The sequence below is a fragment of the Vidua macroura genome, chromosome 2 (genome assembly GCF_024509145.1).
Source record: "Vidua macroura isolate BioBank_ID:100142 chromosome 2, ASM2450914v1, whole genome shotgun sequence".
Lineage (NCBI taxonomy): Eukaryota > Metazoa > Chordata > Aves > Passeriformes > Viduidae > Vidua > Vidua macroura.
In genome coordinates, this window is record NC_071572.1 from 15518622 (window position 1) to 15537962 (window position 19341).

A 19341-nucleotide genomic window follows, 5' to 3' on the forward strand; every position below is an offset into this window, starting at 1 on the left:
CTGAAAGTGCCATCTGTTTCCAAAATACAGCCTTATATGGATCCCCACTGTACTGTTCACCTTCTTCCTTGGCCTCCCCCCTGTTCCATTAATAAAGACTCTCATGTCTCCATTAATAAAGACACTCCCTCACTTTGTCTGTAACACAGAGTAGGAAGGGAGGTAGCCATCTCTCATGTCATAAAGATGTTGTGAAGAAGCCTAATTTTTCATGTATTTGGTTAGTTCTTGCTCAGAAAAACAAACCCAGGCTTGGTATCAGCTTGCTGGAGGACTGAAAATTAACTAAACTTTCTTCAGCTTCTAGTGCTGGTGACAGTGCAGGGCACTGGCAGTGCTCAGCTTCCTACCTTTGTGCTGCTGCCCTGCAGCTTCCTTGACATATGCTTTGCCTTTGGGTAGGCCAGGATGTGTAAAAGAAGCAAAATAATGCTACTGATTTTCACATCTAAGAAAAAAGCCTGAAAATAGTATCACTTTTGCAATCATGAAATCCATCTGGGAGTAGCTGGACAGTGCTCTTTTCCAGTGTCCCAAGGGACAAAGCAGTTCTTGCTAACACGTCGGCAAAGGCAAGTCTCTACAGGAGCCTCTTGTGGAATCTTTATTGGCATGTAACATGTTGGAAATTTGAACTTTGCAAGTCAGTTCTACACTACCAAGCAGATTTAGGCTTCCTTCATAAGGCAATAACATCAGCAACAGCAGCTGACCTCCAGGAAAATAAAGGGCACAGTGAAAATATTGATCAGTTGTCTCAAAAGGCATTTTTCCTAGGGTGCCTTTAGTCTGTAGCACTTCACTGCTTGGAAAGCCAGTACTTGGCAGCCTCCAGCAGACTTGCTGGAGACGTTCTGCAGGCAGGGAGTGGCTCTGCTGCTAAAGACAACATTATCCTGAAGGATTTCCCCCAGGGTTTCCAAGGTGCTGCAACACCCCCAGAGGTCCCAGGACAGTTCTAAATAGTGTAGTCATCTGTCTGGAAGCATGCAACCTGCATTTTTTTTTATCAGCCAGCCTGCACATTTGTGGAGAGATTGCTGATGGATTCATGCACATTGGTGGTGTTCATGCACACACCAGTTACATCTGTGGGACTCATGAGGCACGCATAGGACTGTCCTTCTGCCCAACTCAGATTTATAGCAGGGCCAAGTGGCACCTGGGCTGGGATGATTTGCTCATGGGAGGATGCTGGGGCTGCAGAATTTCCTGGAGTGCATGGCAAAATAAGGATTCACCTTCTGCTTTTAATAGTTTTCACATTCTCCAAATGAGGTTCATCAAAAGAATGAAGTGTACTGGCATCTGTATGTAAGACAGGAAGCTTCTGGTAAACTCACATGCCAACTTCACCAAGCAACAGTATGAAATAAAGGTTTCAAGAGATCACTGAACAATTGTTAACTGGATAATTGCTCCTGCTCAAAGGAAAATTATTATTATTATTATTATTATTATTATTATTATTATTATTATTATTATTATTAAATAATCCAGTCAAGATAATTTCAAGTTCAGTGTCGTTACCTGTTCCTTCTCCTAATGAAAGAAAAAAAAGCAGAGCCATTTTTATAGTTACACAATTATAGACAGATGTTATCAACACTTCTAATAGTCATTGGAAATAGTTATTTAGATAGGAAATGATCCATTCTTGTCCTCCCTGGAAATATAGTAAAGCACTATATCACCTCTGCCATTTTTTTACTGTTCATGGTATTTCATTAATATTCATATATTTTCTTTATTAAAAGCTCTTAAAACATCCTGAAATTATTAAATTGTCCTACAGAAAACTAATGCAGAAAGCTAATTCATGAATGAGGTAAACAACAAAGAGGAAAACAAAATTATAAGCAGAGAACAACACTAGAAAATAATTTAATGAAAGATGATTATGTAAGATTTCATAATGGAGTACCTTGCCATATGTGACTTTAGTATTACGTCAAGGGTGTGTTGCATGGCAGTTGGCCAAAACTCATCATGTTCTATTGTTCTGGGTGTGATCCTAAAATGTTATTTTTCGGGTTGCAGCTGCTGTTACAAATGTTTGTCATTGGGTTGAAAGCAGAGGGGAACATCCAGGACTCCCCTGGCACAGTGTCTGCATCCAGGTGAAAGCAATCTCCACCTCATTCCAGGAGCCAGAATTTTGCTGCCCAGAATTTTGCTGCCCAGAATTTCTTCTTCCTTTGCCACCATAGCTCTAAGTCAGCAGGCAGCCAGGGTGGCTGCCAAGGAACAGCTTGTGGCCACATTGCTTCAGCCTCATTTCCTCTGTGGGAGGATCCATGCTGTGACACGCTTCCCCAGGTCTCCTGGGCGGCTCCATAGGGTGGCCCCTTAAATTGTAGTCTCTGTTCTTCATGTTAATTTAACTCAAAATGCTTGAAGTAAACTGAGGCCATGGAGCAGCCTTTCTGAGCGGCATTAGAATGGCAGTACAGGGGGACTCTGCTGCGTGCTCGTCGTGACAATCTCTGTGGTGGATGGTGAGCTGGCTCCGTTCACTTTAGAGGACAGACTGGGGATGATGGTGGCCTAATCTTGTCTGTGCTGGTCACACAGCAGCTTCCAGCTCCCTGCCCTGACTTCTTCCTGGTGGGAAGCAGTCAGTTAACTCCAAGTGAGAGCACACGAGTGGATGAACATATTCAGATGTGAATGACAAGGGATCAGATCCTGCGACTGGGCTGAAGAATAAAGTTACCAAACAGAACAGATTTAGTCTTAGTTCCTTTTCCATATTTAAAATCTAAACCACCAGCTTCACTCCAGATGCCTCCTCCCATTCTAAATATTAAGAAATACACTATACTCTGTTTTAAACTGCTCAGCAAGAACAATATTTTCTCTCATTATTCTTTGTTTTGCATTTCCATTTATTTATCTTCTCCCATTTTTCTTCCTGTCCTCCCCATTCTCATTCGATTTTCTTATCCAAGCATTTCTTTTATCAGTATTCCTCTCTTCCTTTTCTCAGGTCCACATTGCTTCTCTGCTTTTCTCACTGAAAATGTCTCTATTTTGATCTATGTCTCCCATCCCTTCTGACTAGTTCCCATTCAGTCCTACAGGTTCTAGTAGTTCCAGCTTTAGACAGCTGGACAACATAGATGGGGGAATTAAGGCACTTAATTGTACTGTCAAAATCCTTCAGATGGTTTGTTTCCTTTGGAGTCACTGGAATTTGAAAGAGAGGCAGTTTTCTAGGATCTTCCAGATGTTTTGATTCCAGTAGGGATAGAAAAATGAATTAAGAAAGTATAATTTCTGTTCTTCATTCTGATTGCTTTTCTGCATTAATATTTGGGAAACACCAATGTCTTGAAGGAGAAGAATGATAATGAAGATTTAATGTCATTTTTCATGCTCAATTTTTTTATCCTTTTATGCCTCTGTGCTTCTCTTTATGTTAACTTTCTTTCTGTGCTTCTCTTTATGTTAACTTTCTTTCTATTAACTTTTCTTTTAGTCCCATGAACAATTAGTATTGCAACATACAGAGAAGCACTGCTGTAGAAAAGGTTCTACCCATTTACATACTAAGGCCCATGGGAAAAGAGATGTTACTTTACTCTTCTGTGTAAGCCCAGCTACTGTAGAGTTATTTGAATGTAGCATTGATCAACTTGAAAACTGTGAGCAAAAGAAACCAGACAAATTTTCTGTTGTTGCTGATACCACTGAAAAGTTAATTTTGAGGCTCAGTTCAGTCCTTCTGCATTTTGATATTTTCATGTATATCTTTCAGGTATATACAAATGTATAGTTTTATTAAAAATTGAGATCTTAGGCTTTGTGTCTAGAAGGCTCAGGCAAATGCTTTAAACAAACATTTGTGAAAGCCGAATTTATTGAAAGCTCTGTAAAGAAACCAACTGTTTCTACTTAATGTTTTTTACACAAGCATCCTTCTTCTGCTGTGTTATATTTCCTAGCACCTTAGAGATAACATTTCTGTTAATAAAGCTCTATGTAACACTCATTTTCACAGTGCCGGAATATTTTTGAACAATACTCATTTGTGAGCACTTCAGTGCAAATTCTTTCCTTCAGGATTTTTTTGCAGCTCCATTGCTCGCTGCCTGCCTTTTCTTTGCTGGGTTCAGGTCTCTGCAACCAGCTATAAACCACTGATTTACATCCTGTCTTTCAGGCCACTCTTCCAATTTTACAAATAAATGAGTTCTGATCCTCTGCCCCGCTCAGGTTTGTGTCTCTCCCGAACTAAATGCGAGATTCTGTGCTTCCTTATATCTCCTAAAAATACAAGTGAATAGAACAGGCACAAGTTGTCAGAATTGTGTTACCAGCAGAATGAGAGATAACTATTCTCTGATCGTGGGCTTTTCGGTGTTTTAGAGGGCGGAAACGAGAGCAGTGCAGCAGAAGTGCCGTGAGGCGGCGGTGTAGCGCTAGCGCAGCAGGGATGAAGCGCGGCCGCGCTGCCCTCCGGGGGTGGAAGTGCCTCTGCACTTTGCCCTGCACTCAGTAGCGAGCCATTTCTGCTATGGGCCGCTGGAGGTTGCCTCGTTACTTGGAAAAGTTATGTTAGGTTAACATTAAGGGAACAAACTGAAAATAAACTGTGCCACCAGAACGGGTGTGACCACTTGGTATTGCTTCCCCAGTTATGTCCGTGGTGTTTATTTCCTTTCCCTGAGCACAAGGAAGGGGATGTGTCAGTACCTGATCTGTTGCTTTTGCCCTCAGTACCCTCGCTCCCTCAGGGGAAGGAATGCCTAGTTTCGATTTGTCCTTTAATAATTTCGATGTTTATCTGATTTGAATGAAGCTCATAACATCTGAGTGCAATCAAATCTGCACTCCTCCCTGCACCAAAGAAACACAGCAGCACTGGTTGCAAAGTTTTTTTAACCTCTGCAAAATCCCAGCCAGTGCTATGGTGTATGGAAAGGGTCCTGCACCACAAAACTCCCGCCCTGAGGGATGTGTCATGACCATTCTATACCAAACTCTTACAATATAAAGCCATTTTGCGCTAAGCTGCATTGATCCTGACAGCCTGTAGCGGATTGTGAATCACCCCTGCCTTCCTCTAGTTGGGGATCATATGATGCTACTGGCTTTAGCATGTGTGCATCTGGGTCCATGTGCAGAAACCCTGCAAATAATTATAGGGGAGAATGCTTATGAAAGCAGATCAATCAAATTACAAAATTGAGGACATTCTTTAATTTGGCTTCCTGAGCTTTGATACTAAAATATCCTTTACCCCTTTGCGGTGGACTGTGGAATGAGACTTATCTCTCTAATCTCAGACTTTCAGAAAGTCTTTTCTTCCATGTGATTAAGGGTGTTCAAAATTATCTTCAATTATGCAACTAAGGCTGCTCTAAATGCATTCAAATAGAATGGAGAATAGAATTTAAAAAAAACCCAAAACTTCAGAGAGGTGAAGAGTAGTCCCCTCAGCCTGACAACCTTCCTTCCAGGTTTTTTCTTTTCTTAAGGAACATTGAAAAAATATTTAAATTTAAAGATTTGTTAAGGAAACATGGCTAACTTTCACCAGACTGCTGAATCTCTTCTGGTAATCTGCATGAGTAGAATGAACCCTGTATTACTATTTTGTTCCTAGGTCTTAAAATTAAGTACAACTTTGTTAGAACTCAATTCAGCATCACCTGGTCCTGAGCATTACAGGGCAATGGCTACTGGCTACACAGTTTTTTCTAAATGTTATTGTCTTGGTATTAAATAGGATCTTCCATGCATTTTTGTCCTAAAAACTCAGAATATTTTAACTGTATTATTGCTTTACATTCAGATATTAGATTTTTCTTGCTTTGCTGTCAGTCAGGCAAGTTGTGAACAAGAGGCCAAAGGTAGCACTGGCCCAAAACCTCTCAGTAGTTTTGGGGAGGTTTAGCTGGCTAAGCAAAATTTGGATCTGTGTCCTGGGCCAGGAAGGAGTGGGGAGAGCTACAAAACTGTGAGGAGAGCTGTGTGGAGCTGGGTTTGTGGCTGCTTAGGCCTGGGTGGAGAAGGGTAGCACAGACACCATGCCATGGGGAGCACAGACACCATGCACCACAGCATGCCAGAGCAGTGCTGCAGCCCCAAGGACCTCTCTGGCTGCAGCAGCAACCAGCAGGACTTTCCAGGGATCTTTCCAGGCAAGGTAAGCAGTAGGGCCATCATAATTTTAAAAAATAAAATAAATCAAGTCTGTTAGCTGTTCAAGGCAAACCCCAGCTTTGCCCATAGTTCTAGCTGACCCTGCACAGAGATGATTTTTATTCCAGCTGTCTATCTCCTTGACATGCTTATCTTGCCTGCAAAACCTAGGAGTCTTTGCTCTGGGCCAGGATGTGCTGCAAACATAGACGTGCTTGCAAAAATATTTGCAGAAGAGTAATTCACTGTAAAGCCACAGGAGAGGGAGGAAGAGGGGAATGTCTCTCCAGAAAGCAGCTGGTGGAGGCTAGGAAGGATTGTCTGTGTATATACCATCTTGATGACAACAAAATTTATCATCCTGGTTTTCAGATCACTGGTCTTCTCCCGACTCAGTCAAAATCAATCAGAAGTTTCCTATTGTTCCTGTAAGCTTACAGTCAACCCCAATGTGTATTAGCTTTCAAATATATCAATATGTGCATATTTGCAGTCAAAAATATGCCTATAATACTTAGAAAGAAAACAGAAAAATCATTATAATATTTGAAGATTATGTATCCTATGTTCAGAGTTTGGAAGCATGATAAAGTTCAGCTGCAATTAAACAATGAGTAAACATGAGGAAGAGTTCATGATTGGAACTAATTTTAAGTGTTCATAATTTTACAGTCTCTGCCAAATAAGGCAGAATTTACTTTTGTCAGACTAACTACAACTGCTTTAGAGCCCCATAAACTTTGTACAACAATTATGTCTTGGATCTTTTTACTGTGTGATACTACCTCCCTTTGCTCTCTTTTAGTCATCTGTCTCCTGTTTCATATGACAAGCAGTGTTTTCCCAAAATCCCTCACCAGCTAGAATCCAGTATTCTCTAGCTGATGCCATATAATGCAATTAACAGCAAATTTTTTTTTCCATTACAAACCTCAATAGTCAAAACTCAAATTGTGTTTCTTGGGATGTTTCCTATTGTTTTTGCAGGTGGCTATTTTTTTTTTAATCCTCAAACAAAGCTGATACATAAAGCGAGTCAACTATTTCAATGTATATATTAAGCAATTAAAACAAACCAGTAAAATTCTGCTAGCCCATGTTCCTGAAGCAAGTACATTTTGCTGAGGAAGGGCACGGTGTAAGTTGGATGTAATGGGTACAGATAAGGAAAATTCATGTGTTACATTTTTATAACACCATCCAACAGTAATTTTCAGTAAGATTCACAGCAATTTGTTTCAGTTTCTTGTGAACTGGGTTCTCTTTTTGCATTAATTTTTCAATTTTTCAGCAGACACACAGACTGAGTATCTGGTTTCTACAAAGGCTGGAACAGACATTTTTAAGATTGAGGGGTGGCTGGATAGATACCTTTTGCGTGTTCTTTATACACACCTTATATGGTTTTTTCTTCTTCAGAATTTAACTCTTAAAAGATTTTAAGCCATTCTAATTGCAACATATAGTGAGCTATTTAGATATTCAGCTCGATCAATGCTTTAAAGAATCTGAAGATCTATGTTGGAAAAAAGAATTGGGTAAGCCTATTTCAGAACCATTATGACTACACATCAATTTCCAGTACTACTATTTATCCAGAGAGAATTTTAAGAGGGAAACTCAGTGATAGTAGTCATGAGTACTTGTGAGGAGCAGGCAGCCATGAAACCAAGGGATGCACAATTTTAGAATATTATTTTTACCTTTTTTCACTTGGACAGAAGAAGACAAGGCCTGGAAAGATGGAAAAACAGAATTTGTGAGAAAACATTTCTCAATGGCTGGAAAAATGTTTGAGACAAGTGACCCAGCTGGCTGACCCAAAGTGGTATGAATGTTGTAGATTTCCAGAGTGGATTTTTTATAGCTCTTCTAGGAGAAGTTTAGTTGAAGGAACAGATCAGAAAATAGAAGCAAATGAAATTTGAGCCAGTGTGAGTTTTCCTGTTATTTTTCCAAACTTTTTTGAACACGTTGTATTCAGTCAGCTAAAGAACTCCCTAATTTGCCCTGCACACTTCTTTCCACTTTCCCCACAGCAGAGGAAAGGCCAGAGTTTGAAATATAAAATAGTAGTGCTTCAGGCAGCTGTATTTAACTGATTTTCTTTTTGTTTTGCCTTAATGTGGTACTGATTTTAGTAACTAGATTATGCACTTGGCCTACCCATAACTGAAATATTTATAAAGTCTTATGTAGTCTGAAGCCTTTTGTTAGCTATATGTTTAAAAATGTTCAAGAGCATAAATGGAAAGAAATAGAATAAAATACTTAACAAATTGTTTCTAGATTGACTTTTCCTGGACAGTAGAGAGGAATAACTTCTTCATTTCTCCCAGTACATGTAGTTTGGACTCAGCTATACTTCTGTTTCAGGTTGCTCATGCTAGCAAAAGATGTATCACTAGGAAGACCAAAGCATTTTCAGGGAACAAATGAAATTTTGGGTCAAATGAAATGTTTGACACTAAAAGTAGCATCTTGCCCTCGTAAGAGTAATTAATTTTCCTGTTAATATATTAGAATTAATGTAAGTCCCACAATGACACTGAAATAAGCACTTGAGGTATTTTTACTGGGCACTTGAGCTATTGCAATATTTTATATTTAAGAACTGATTGTATTTTTTAAAAAAATAAAATATTGGCCCCATGAAAACCAGAATGTGACAATGTCACCCTCTGAGGCTCACTGACACTTAGATCAGGGCTTCTTAACAGTATACTGGGACAGATGCCGGTTTTGGGCACATCTGTGTGCTCAAAATTCAGGTGGAATTATTGCTGATGATCAAAGAAAGGGCCCAAGCATTTGCAACCACAGTAGAAGAAGTTTGAACCATCAGAGGCTGAGTAAAATCATCCCACAGGCTGTCAGCTGCTTTCTCTGATCTAGACTGTTACTCTGATACTATTTCTTACCAGACCTCATTTCTGCAAGGCTGTTACTCCTTCCATAGCTGGAAAACTGCTGTAATTGAGTGGAAGAGGAAAGATTCCTGTTAACCAGACTATCATTCAGCATTTAAGGAAGTTGCAGTTAATTGTAACCCTTTGTAGTACCAGATCACCAATATTGGAATTTAATGAATCTCAAGGACATCAACACGAGAGTTTCTGACAATACTTCTATACGGGCCATCGTTACAAGGACATTAATTCTGAAAACAATCCTCTTTTGCATGCACAAAGCTGCATTGTTATCTGTGGGATGTTTATACGCAAAAAAAAAAAAAAAAACCAAACCACACCAAAAAAAAAAAAAAAAACAAAAAAAAAACAAACAAAAAAAAAAAAACCAAACCCTGTAGATCTGTCAGCCTGCCCTGAAGACTTCTTGAAAAATATCTAGGCAGCCAGTTGATTAGGTTCTTAATGAATTTGAACTTTTAATGTTGTCAAACTGAAATTTGACGTAATTAAAAGCAATTTTAAAAGTGACCATGCATGTTTTGGAAAGCCATAATCATGTAATAATACTGGTACAAACAGTCCCATTGCAATGAAGGCCATAATGATACTAATTTGACCTGTTCTAGGAGAAATGAGTACCTGGGGAAGCAAAAGCAGCATACCCAAGTCCATATATTTCAGAGTGGGAAGAAACTCAGATATTAATGAAAATTGATTTTTTAAGATGTTCTTTCTTTTAGTGGTTTCACATCTGTCAAATTTCATTCAGGGGAATGCTTTTGGACTTTTGCTAGTGGGAATAAGTGTTTTGAAATTTTATGCAGGTAATGCTGGCATATCTTGATTTATACTGTTCCTTCAAATGGAGATCATTACGAATAATTTAGAAAATCCATATTTTGAATAGATTTTTTAAAAAAGATCTTCTGTCATGGAAAAGCAGCATCATGCAGAGATACTGAGCTAAAGTTATATCAAGTTGTCTACATGCCAGAAGAAATTCAGATGTGATAAAATGGTTCTCTGTCTTGCTTGTTTGAGTTAGCCTAGGCATTTTTACATAGCAGCTGTGCTTTATTTGTCTGTACAATTGTGTGTACATGAAATGGTTCACAAACCGTATAAACCTCCCTCTAACAAGTTAAGTTTGAAGGTGTCATTATGTTATTAATTAAATAACGATGACTTTCCAACTTCTGTAAACAAATTTTCTCAAAGTATCCAATGCAGACAAAAATAGAAAAAGGAAGGAAGAACAGGGTCCCATCCAGACAGAGCATAAAGTAGGAGCAAAGGCACAGGGAGAACAGGTTTCTATTACATGTCAGTCCTGCAAAACAGAAAGAATGCCAGTATTAGAAACACCTACAAAATATGCATCAAGAACAGGAGATGCTGCACTGCCAGACAGCAGCGAACAGGGCATACAGTGCACGAAATCAGAGAACACCTCCAAGGACAAAAGGTTAACGGTGATGATATGTTTTTTCTTGGGGGTCATCCTGTGACCACAGCAATCCACTGTGCACAGTAAAGGCCTGTGATTTCATGCAGAAGCTCATCCTAGAATGAAGATTTAAATGGGAGTGAAATATAAAGTAAATTCAAAATTACTTACGGACAATAATTTAAGAATAGGAACAAAAGGCATGCAAATGAGAAATCAGAATAATAAGGTCAAATGAAAGGATTCAAAGATTTACTTGAAAGATGGGGGGGGGGTCATCTCTCATAGTTTCATTTATAGGAGGTGAGACATAGAAGTGAGTCCTGCTGTCTGAGCTCATTATTTAGATTTCATAGCCACTGAAGAGAGGTAAACAATCCTACAGAATTATAACCAGTAAAATAAATGGACCTATGGTCTGTCTTTGAATATGTACTTATTCTGAAACAGCCACATGTAGGTGAGAAGAATCATATGTAACAATGATCATGACAGACAAGAAAGGGAGGTGTTAAATGTTAGTTTATACTATGTAGAATAAAACCAGCAAAGATTAGAGGGACCTTTTCAACCATAAAAACAAATAACTTCAAAGCAATGCATGCCTGCAATGCATCTAGGATTAGACGCAAGTTTAGAGCAAAGAAAGGTTAGTCGGAGGAATCGCAGAATCATGGAATGGTTTGGGTTTAAAGAGACCTTTAAGGTCATCTAGTTCCAAACACTTGCCATGGGCAGGGAGCCTTCCAGTAGACCAGGTTGCTCAAAGTCCATCCAACTTGGCCTTGAACACTTTCAAGGATGCAGCATTCACAATTTCTTTGGGCAACCTGTCCTAGTGCTTCCCCACCCTCAGTTCATTGGTCCATCTGAACCCATTAGAGTATCAGAGTATATGACATTTTTTGCTATCAATTTCTTTTTCATTTAAGGAGAAACAGAAGCAGAAAACAAACCCACATATTTGATGATACCGATCTTTTACCTCTTCTAACAGCTCCTGAAATCTCATTTTCATTTCCTTTTCTGTAGCTCCTATTAAACAAGCAAAACCCACAAAACATTTTCAACTGCACTCTAAATGGATTTAAGAGATTATTTTTGTTTGGTGTGGCCAGTGCTGAAATTATGCAGATACCTCTAGTGGATTTTTTAAATGCACACTAAAAAGGAGGGGAATTTTGCCATCTCTTCCTGCTCTGACCCTGCCAAATGCTACACAAGCTGAACTTTGCGGATGAGTTTGGTTTAGTTTTTAGGCATATGGAAATCTTGTTCATTCTTTATTATAATTGAAAATATTACTGCAATTACCCTCCATATCCACCCCATAATGGAAAATAGATCAATGGAAGGCTGACCTAAGGTAATCTTGGTTCCCTGGACTTATGTGCACAGTCTCTTTTCCATGTAGCCCAGGGCAAGAGTCTATATTTATCTCCGACTTGTTGCTTTTATTTTGCACTTTGCAGTAGAGATATTCTTGAAGTATGTTTTACAACCCGTGGGTTTCCCTCTCCAAAATAAATACATTGGATCACTGTTATTCTGGTAACTCTCCTGTTTGGAATCTAGACCTGGCTCCTTAGGCTTGTACTTTGTGAAATAAAGTCATTCCAGTCACAGAGGGCCAGTAAGCAAGAGAGCAGAACATGTCTGGTTCATGGCTTTCCAATTAGATGAAGGTATGCTACCAGCATTTTTAAACTGATGATTACACCATTAAAAAAAATCTTTACATTTACAGCCTCTGGTAGATAAGAAATATAAAAGAAATCAGAGCAAAGTTTTCTACTTGCCAGTCAAACTGGGCTCAGTCCTGCAAATGCTAAGCTTCACGTACAGCAAAGCAGACCCCATTACAGGCCTGGTCATTTTAGCAAAACCAATTGTAAGTCTGGTGAGTGCATAGCTGCAGGGAAGGAGAGAGGAAGGATGAAAAGAAATCCTGAATTAATTCAGTCCCCTTCACTGTGTAATTTACGAATTGGGTTGGAGGGAGCTTTTCATGTGTCATATGGTCTAATTTGAAACAGGATTAATTTCTTCAAGACCTTCAAGGGGTCCTGTTTGTTCTACATGTGTGGATTGGCACAAGGTAACATTCTTTAAGGAGCTCCTGGCATTTGGTGTTCTTACCTGAAAGGAGTTGTGTACAACTGGAGAGCTCCCATCTAGTTATGATACAGTGTTCACTTTTTGATCCACAGAAGAGCCAGCTGTCCTTTTGAACAGGGAGCATCCTGCCTTTTGTAAGAGAAAATTCAGAAACTGGTACAGGATGGACTCGAGCATCATCTTGGATGACTGAGCAGAACTGTGGGAATATCTGGTATTTCGTAGCATGTCCAGACAAAGCTTTGAGTCCAGATTTTTAAACCACTTCCTTGAAGCAAAGAAATGTGCAAAACTAATGTCAAGACGTGGAACTACTGTTAATGTATTAGAAAATGGTGTTAGTGTTAGAAGATTGCTACTCTTGCAAATTTTGTACTTTGGGGCAGTGACCTTGAAGGCTTGAGTGAGGTTTCATTCATTAAAGTGGAAATACAGGTAAGTATTGTGAAATACTTATGGTAATTCATGCTTGTATAAAATGGGAAGTAGTGTGAAGAATCAGGAAAATTATTTTATCTTTGTTTATAGTGTAGATACTGGAGTACTGTGTACTGTTCTGAAACTCTTTTGTAGAAAGTGAAAACACAAGTATCTCAAAATGGTTATAATAAAGGAATAAATTTAAAGAGTACAACCTTTTTCTATACACAAAATAAGCTTTTCATACATAAAATATCATCCTTGATACTTTCACCCCAAGAAATCTCACAGAGAAAAACATAACAAGAACAATGGTCAGAAAATTTGAGCTACTAGAAAAATATCACATAGGCTTAATAGTGGTGATAACGATACCCAAAATTACCAAAAGAAGTAGGGGCCTCTCTGTCTTTAAACTGAAATTGTCTGAAGTGATTCCAGAGCTGAGCAAAAGTTGTTAAACTCCATGAATTGCTGGATGCCATTCCCCAGGTGACATTATGCAGGAAATTAGGCTGGTGGTGTAATAATTTTACTAATCTATGAATCTACAAGATTTTATCAGCCCAACTCTGCTATTCCTGTGTACCTCCTTGCAGATTTCAATACCATTATTAATATTTATCAAAGTGACAGGAACAAATTACAAAATATTTTCTCCTCTTTAGCATTATGTATTGTCTGTAAGAGAGAAGGCAAAGTGATCGTTGCATTTCATGTTCTGGGCAAGTGTTCTACTTGTTGCACTTGTGAGTGTTGATGAATCATAGTTTGTTAGGGTGGCCCCTGTAAGTCTGTTTGAAAATATTAATGAGATTTCTGTGGTTGCAATTGACCCATTAGCGATAGGATAAAAATAAGCTTCACAGCTGTCAACATTTATAGTTGTATGTGAAAATATATCTGGGGAGAAGGCGGGGCACCAGAAAATAAGATCAAGCAGTTACTTTAAACTGAGAATAAAAATATATCCTGACCAATTTATTTCTAACTCTGATATCTCAAATAAACCTTTAATAAGCTTCACTGTTAAGGGAACAAGCGTGTTTTGGCATTTGGATTTATTTTAAGGAAGTTACAGCTTAATTTTAAGACATCTATAATAAATGTTTTTAAGGAAACATTGAAAGAAAGTAGCATTAAATCATATTACAGAAAGGAATTACAAGAAGAAAGAATTATTAAATTGCTGATAATTAATGTGTTGTATTTACTAGGACAAATGTGACAGGTTACATTTGGGGTTACCAGCCTGTGGGTGGAGTTCTAGAAAAATGTTTTTTAAAGCAGATGACATAATAGCTATGATGTAAAGTAAGCTCTCATTCTGTTCTCAGGAAAAAAAGGTCCAAAGCAGCTTTGGCAGCACAGAGAATTACACTAGTGAAAAAATAATCCGCTCTTAGGTTTTCTCAGGCAGCTGATTTATGAATCTGGACAATGCAATATTGATATAAAACAAAAATCTAAAATTCATACAACTGTCTTCACAGACTGTTAACCCCAAATGCATCTTATTAAATGCACTGGTTTAATCATTTACTTAATTTTAATCATTACTGTGCTTTGCTGTTTGGAATATAATTTGAATTTACTTTTCATCCAATTTGCCTTTATAATTAATGATTTGATACATAGCTCTCCCCTGAAAATCACGTGACAAAATATATTTGATTCTTTATTAATCAATGTCTACTGTTTTTCATACAACACAAACAGAAGCAGCTTATCCAGTGAAAAGTTTTGGCCTTCTGCATCTGCAGCAGTATAATTATCAGTGCAATCAGAATTTCTCTGATGCTGGTTTTATATTGGCTGAAGGAGATTCACTTTACACAGTAGGTATTATTCCATTATACATATTAGTGAATTTCAATGTTTTATGAGTTGTTGACCTTCTATAATTTTCCAAGGGAAAGACAGGTCCTGGGATAGTGAATTTAAATTATAATGACAGTAGTCTTGTGTTTTGTAGTCCCACTTGAAAGACTTTTCAGAAGCAGTCAGCAAATCCCTGGGGGTCTGTGGGACACAGTGTGGAAATCACCACACCAAAGGAAATATTTGCCAGCCTCCTGTGAGTGATAGAGATCTCTGTGTGTGTGTCCTGCAGGGCACTGAACAGCCTCAGCTTCAGCTCCCTCCTCCCCATTGCTGCAGTCACACTGAAAGACCAGGATTCCCAATCCACCACAAAACATAACTAAAGTACTTCTAATTAAGAATACACAGAAGGGAGAAAAGTCTGATTTTGGACAGTGTCTTATTTGCAGTCTGACCACAACACACCATTTTAGAGCCCATTTCCAAAGCAGTGTACTTTCTCTCCAGTGCAGGCATTGACTCATGCTAAGGAATGTATTCCATTACAGCTTTGCTGGCTTGCACTGTAACTTCATGTAGAACCAGTTAGTTGCTGTGGTGACAGAAGCCAACAAACAGAAAAAAATCATGAACTCTTTCAGGACTGGTCAGAGCAGCTTAATGACAGCATCCATGCTTAAAAGTGTAAAACTTTCTTGTTTTGCACTCACTTAGAAGGAAATTTAAGGTGTAATATCATCCTAAGGCCATTTATGTTTCCTCCTGTAATATTAAATTTTTGAAGCCATAGAGACTATAATCTATAGCCATTTTTTCAAGAAGATCTGGACTTAATCTCCCTAATAACAAACTGATCCACAGCTAAACTTGGTGAAATCCCACTGTCTTTTGGAGAGGTATGTGAAGACAGAATCCAAGCTTGTGGTGTGTATAATATTCATCTAGTGCTGAAATCTGTACAATACCTTTATAACCTAAAATTTACTATAACATTCAATGGGATGTTTGAAAAATAATGTAGGATAAATATAGCATTCCAATATGTTCAGAGAGGTACAAACTCACCAAAAATTCACAAAAAATGAAAGTCATAACTATATTCATTATTGCTCTAATATTTTATTTTATTAACAGTTTCAAGAAAGGCATAGTATGGAATGGTGTCTATGAAAAGCAGAAATTTCTTATTTTAAAGAGGGAAAAAATATTTTACAAGTCATTATTCAGTTTTGACCTTGGTAATGTTTAGATCTGCAGATACCATCCAGTGACAATGTGATGGGTATAAAGTTACCGCAAGGATGCTGAGTTGTTATGTGCTCTGTGTCAAAGGAAATGGAGCTCAGGGCAAAAGGTGATTTAGAGCTCTTATAGAAAAGGAGTGGTTTGTGTATCAGGAGGAAATTATTGTGTTCTCTTCCCTTGTTCAGTTTGAAGAATGAAGAACCAAGGGAAAGATCTCACTACAGGTGAGTGTGGCCTTTTTGTTCAATCCACTCACCAACTACAGATTGTGCTAAAATCTGGGAATATGGTTTTGTCCATTGCACTGTGACAGAACAGAGTTTCTCTTCTTAATGCATTTTGGTTTAGAAGAGTGTCGTAGTTAAAGCTGTTCATGAAAAACTCTTTCTGGCTGTGGGACTTCCAGATCTCCTGGAAGTGTCAGAAGAACTCAAGAAGATTTCTAGTCAAACTACAGAACCACAACACAGCCCAGGCCAAAAAGGATCTTGAAAGGTCATTGGGACCAATCTTTCATAGGAAAGGGAGCCCAGATGAGATTATCCTGTCCAATTGTATGGTAAAACCCTCCATTTATGGGTACTTCATCCTTTCCCCAGGGAGGCTGTTCCAGTGATTGATAGTTCTCACTATAAAAAGTTGGTTTTTTCTTAATTTAAGATGGAACCTCTGCTGGAACAACAACAACAATAAAGGGATGTGTGTCCCATCCCTTCCCGCACCCCCATCTTTCCCATGTATCTCCTTGTGAAGCAAGAGGCACTGTTCCCTTTCCAGTGGTGCAATTAAAATACTGTAATTCCCTTGTTTCATCAACCCAGTACTGAAGCATTCAGAGAGGCTCTTTGGTTCCTGCCTGCTTGCAAGAGCACCTGCAAGGAGGTGGCTTGGCACCCTAGGAGAGGGCTCTTGGTGACCCCACCAGGGCAGCCAGCAACATGTGCTCACAGAATGCTCAGGGGCTCATCTGATTGTCCTGCCATGTCACTGCCAGCCCCACAGAGATGGCAGAGGGCTCTTCCTGTGCCGCTCTGCTCCATCTGCAAGGAGAACATCTGGGATTAGTGGGCCACCTGAGCTCAGACAGAGGTGGGATAGAATACAAAAATAGGAATATGGGGTACCTTCATGCGGGTACTCACTGAGAGTTAAGGGCTCAGCCACCTCAGAGGAGAGTGGCTGTTGCAGCATGTGGGCACTTTTATGGTTGTGCATAGATCTGGCACTATACATCCATGTTGTTATTCTCATTCATTGACATTTTAATGGCCTAACTGTCAGATCCATCTGCCATGAAAAACTGTGCATGTAAAAATCAATGTGGAAAAACCAGACTTGCTATGGTATGAGCTGGGGAATTTGGATCAGAATTGTTACATGTGCATATATGTGCCTGCAAGGACACATATTTGTGGCATGTCTGTGTATTTCATTAATAGAAGCTGTATTATTGCTATAGTTAGGTAATTCTCAGCCCATTACTTTTATTGCTAAATTTGTTAATTTGCCATGTATCCTCAAGGGACTATATTGACATTGGCAGGATAAGCCTAAGGGCTGTTGTGATGTCTAGACAAAAGGAATTAAAGACAGCAGAAATACTTACTCAATATTTTCCTTCTGTGGGAAGTTTCTGTCTCACTCTTAGAAGCCTTTTGATGTAAATTTATTAACAATTTAATATAATAACAAATATGTGCTGTAATGGAATAAGTGTAAGCATTTTACATGTATTTACAGTTGGCTGGGCAGACTCTCCCTGCCTGACATCAAAGCCAATTTATTATTGGGGATTTGAAATTAAACTAGGAGTGTTGTCTCTAGGAATTTTCACTACAAATGAAAAAACATCCCATCAGTTAGACTGCTACTATGAAAATCCTACACTATTTTGAAAGGAATTGAAGGTAAACTCACTCTTTGAACAGCAGAAAAAGAACAAAGCAAAAACTTGGATTATCTCTTTGGGGGCAACATAATCCAGGGAAGATCCAGGGATGCATAAATTCTAGGTCAGAGAACAACCATTATAGTAAAAGTCTTGTCTGGGTTCCTACCAAACCACCAGACAAAACATCCTGCTGCATCACTCCCATCAAAACTACTGCAACAAGAGAATTAATGGGAGGAGTGCTGACAGCTCTCTTTTCAGACTTGTGTCTTGTTTTGTTTTTTTTTTTTTCCTCCCACATCTTTAAAGTGATTTACATCAAGGTGTCATCTCTGAAGAGGATCTGAGATTTGTGAAGGAAGTCTAGTTAAGTCAGAAGATTTTCATGGGAAAATGTCAAGAGAAAAGAAGAATAGAAAATTAAAGGGCAATTCAAAAAGAAGAGAAAGGATATCTTAGTGAAGAAGTCCAGAAGAGAGTGAGCTAGAAAAGTTATATATATATATATATATATATATATATATATATATATATATCAGTAGATAAAGGAGTTTTGAAAAGTTTCCATACATATGAAGATTGAGCTGAGTGAAACTCATCTGAGTCACCAACAAATAACTTTGTCTAGATATTCAGTGTTGGTTCATACTAACTATTCTTTCCAGGACTGTAAAAGAGGTGTTTTGATAGAACAGCTTAATTAAAATTAAAGAGAAAACACAAGAAAACCCTCACACATTTCCAACAAGATCTGTTCCGTGCTATTGCCACCCTATCCCTTCTTTCTGGAGTGAAGATACCTGCTTCATCCCTCTCCTTTCACTGTCAATCCCAGTTCAGGAGATTCCACATTGCATTGTGGGAAGCGTCAATCTCTGCTGTGTCACAGCCTGGCTCTGTCTCTGCATTTGACAGGGGTTTGGCAACATCCTCTCGTTTCCACTCCAGACCTCCCTCTACAACCACATGGGCAGATGAGCCTCGCCTGTTACTCTAACTGCTACACTTTCCTTCATGATTGATTACATATCTTAAAATGTGAGGACAGTGAAGGAAAAATGAATGTTGCTTGGCTTTGGAAATCTGCTCATCTTTGTCTTTTCCAGCAGAGAAAAGAATGTAGTCCAAACCAGAAAGAGGAAGAATTTAGAAGACTAAATACCAAAGTTTTATTGCCCAGATCTTTTTCATATAGAAAACATAAATTAAAGAAGATACATATATATATGTAACTAATGAAAAGAAACATAGAAGAAAGAATGAAACAGAAGAGGAGAGCTTGGAGAAAGATCTCTCAGTTACATATGCTGTACTGGGGTTCTGGAAGCCAGGAA